At 56.8% G+C, this 2,500-nt stretch overlaps 7 non-coding genes across 7 annotated transcripts; all 7 read left to right on the forward strand.

Annotated features, from left to right (window-relative positions):
* The first annotated feature begins 219 nt into the window (after positions 1–219).
* On the forward strand, positions 220–338 carry LOC137178144 (5S ribosomal RNA). Its single transcript, XR_010926738.1, has one exon. It is a non-coding gene; the product is annotated as a 5S ribosomal RNA (ribosomal RNA).
* A 218-nt stretch (positions 339–556) lies between these two features.
* Positions 557–675, forward strand: LOC137178159 (5S ribosomal RNA). Its single transcript, XR_010926752.1, has one exon. It is a non-coding gene; the product is annotated as a 5S ribosomal RNA (ribosomal RNA).
* Positions 676–893: 218 nt separating this feature from the next.
* On the forward strand, positions 894–1,012 carry LOC137178171 (5S ribosomal RNA). The gene has a single exon (XR_010926763.1). It is a non-coding gene; the product is annotated as a 5S ribosomal RNA (ribosomal RNA).
* A 220-nt stretch (positions 1,013–1,232) lies between these two features.
* On the forward strand, positions 1,233–1,351 carry LOC137178182 (5S ribosomal RNA). The gene has a single exon (XR_010926774.1). It is a non-coding gene; the product is annotated as a 5S ribosomal RNA (ribosomal RNA).
* A 218-nt stretch (positions 1,352–1,569) lies between these two features.
* LOC137177906 (5S ribosomal RNA) lies at positions 1,570–1,688 on the forward strand. The gene has a single exon (XR_010926522.1). It is a non-coding gene; the product is annotated as a 5S ribosomal RNA (ribosomal RNA).
* A 210-nt stretch (positions 1,689–1,898) lies between these two features.
* On the forward strand, positions 1,899–2,017 carry LOC137178194 (5S ribosomal RNA). The gene has a single exon (XR_010926785.1). It is a non-coding gene; the product is annotated as a 5S ribosomal RNA (ribosomal RNA).
* Positions 2,018–2,235: 218 nt separating this feature from the next.
* LOC137178207 (5S ribosomal RNA) lies at positions 2,236–2,354 on the forward strand. The gene has a single exon (XR_010926797.1). It is a non-coding gene; the product is annotated as a 5S ribosomal RNA (ribosomal RNA).
* The last annotated feature ends 146 nt before the right edge of the window (positions 2,355–2,500 follow it).

The following is a 2,500-nucleotide window of genomic DNA, read 5'->3' on the forward strand; positions in this document are numbered from 1 at the left end:
CTGTAAGCTTTTTCACTTTTCTCCACAAGCTCCTGCCGTGTTTAACGTAGGGATCCTCTCTGGTTTTCCTCCGTGTCTTTGCAGAACTGTGCGCGGGAGTCCCACTCTCTGGTATTTCTCCGACGGATCGGAACGCTCTCAGCGCAGCTGCCGCCTGGGCGTTGAAGGCGCGTCTGACGAGCGACATCCCTAAAAGGCCCATGCGTGGTACCTTGGACAGCTTACGGCCATACCACCCTGAACACGCCCGATCTCGTCTGATCTCGGAAGCTAAGCAGGGTCGGGCCTGGTTAGTACTTGGATGGGAGACCGCCTGGGAATACCAGGTGCTGTAAGCTTTTTCACTTTTCTCCACAAGCTCCTGCCGTGTTTAACGTAGGGATCCTCTCTGGTTTTCCTCCGTGTCTTTGCAGAACTGTGCGCGGGAGTCCCACTCTCTGGTATTTCTCCGACGGAGGAACGGATCGGAACGCTCTCAGCGCAGCTGCCGCCTGGGCGTTGAAGGCACGTCTGACGAGCGACATCCCTAAAAGGCCCATGCGTGGTACCTTGGACAGCTTACGGCCATACCACCCTGAACACGCCCGATCTCGTCTGATCTCGGAAGCTAAGCAGGGTCGGGCCTGGTTAGTACTTGGATGGGAGACCGCCTGGGAATACCAGGTGCTGTAAGCTTTTTCACTTTTCTCCACAAGCTCCTGCCGTGTTTAACGTAGGGATCCTCTCTGGTTTTCCTCCGTGTCTTTGCAGAACTGTGCGCGTGAGTCCCACTCTCTGGTATTTCTCCGACGGAGGAACGGATCGGAACGCTCTCAGCGCAGCTGCCGCCTGGGCGTTGAAGGCGCGTCTGACGAGCGACATCCCTAAAAGGCCCATGCGTGGTACCTTGGACAGCTTACGGCCATACCACCCTGAACACGCCCGATCTCGTCTGATCTCGGAAGCTAAGCAGGGTCGGGCCTGGTTAGTACTTGGATGGGAGACCGCCTGGGAATACCAGGTGCTGTAAGCTTTTTCACTTTTCTCCACAAGCTCCTGCCGTGTTTAACGTAGGGATCCTCTCTGGTTTTCCTCCGTGTCTTTGCAGAACTGTGCGCGGGAGTCCCACTCTCTGATATATTTCTCCGACGGAGGAACGGATCGGAACGCTCTCAGCGCAGCTGCCGCCTGGGCGTTGAAGGCGCGTCTGACGAGCGACATCCCTAAAAGGCCCATGCGTGGTACCTTGGACAGCTTACGGCCATACCACCCTGAACACGCCCGATCTCGTCTGATCTCGGAAGCTAAGCAGGGTCGGGCCTGGTTAGTACTTGGATGGGAGACCGCCTGGGAATACCAGGTGCTGTAAGCTTTTTCACTTTTCTCCACAAGCTCCTGCCGTGTTTAACGTAGGGATCCTCTCTGGTTTTCCTCCGTGTCTTTGCAGAACTGTGCGCGTGAGTCCCACTCTCTGGTATTTCTCCGACGGAGGAACGGATCGGAACGCTCTCAGCGCAGCTGCCGCCTGGGCGTTGAAGGCGCGTCTGACGAGCGACATCCCTAAAAGGCCCATGCGTGGTACCTTGGACAGCTTACAGCCATACCACCCTGAACACGCCCGATCTCGTCTGATCTCGGAAGCTAAGCAGGGTCGGGCCTGGTTAGTACTTGGATGGGAGACCGCCTGGGAATACCAGGTGCTGTAAGCTTTTTCACTTTTCTCCACAAGCTCCTGCCGTGTTTAACGTAGGGATCCTCTCTGGTTTTCCTCCGTGTCTTTGCAGAACTGTGCGCGGGAGTCCCACTCTCTGGTATTTCTCCGACGGATCGGAACGCTCTCAGCGCAGCTGCCGCCTGGGCGTTGAAGGCGCGTCTGACGAGCGACATCCCTAAAAGGCCCATGCGTGGTACCTTGGACAGCTTACGGCCATACCACCCTGAACACGCCCGATCTCGTCTGATCTCGGAAGCTAAGCAGGGTCGGGCCTGGTTAGTACTTGGATGGGAGACCGCCTGGGAATACCAGGTGCTGTAAGCTTTTTCACTTTTCTCCACAAGCTCCTGCCGTGTTTAACGTAGGGATCCTCTCTGGTTTTCCTCCGTGTCTTTGCAGAACTGTGCGCGGGAGTCCCACTCTCTGGTATTTCTCCGACGGAGGAACGGATCGGAACGCTCTCAGCGCAGCTGCCGCCTGGGCGTTGAAGGCGCGTCTGACGAGCGACATCCCTAAAAGGCCCATGCGTGGTACCTTGCACAGCTTACGGCCATACCACCCTGAACACGCCCGATCTCGTCTGATCTCGGAAGCTAAGCAGGGTCGGGCCTGGTTAGTACTTGGATGGGAGACCGCCTGGGAATACCAGGTGCTGTAAGCTTTTTCACTTTTCTCCACAAGCTCCTGCCGTGTTTAACGTAGGGATCCTCTCTGGTTTTCCTCCGTGTCTTTGCAGAACTGTGCGCGGGAGTCCCACTCTCTGGTATTTCTCCGACGGAGGAACGGATCGGAACGCTCTCAGCGCAG

The sequence above is a fragment of the Thunnus thynnus genome, chromosome 24 (assembly GCF_963924715.1).
Source record: "Thunnus thynnus chromosome 24, fThuThy2.1, whole genome shotgun sequence".
In the NCBI taxonomy this organism is placed as follows: Eukaryota; Metazoa; Chordata; class Actinopteri; order Scombriformes; family Scombridae; genus Thunnus; species Thunnus thynnus.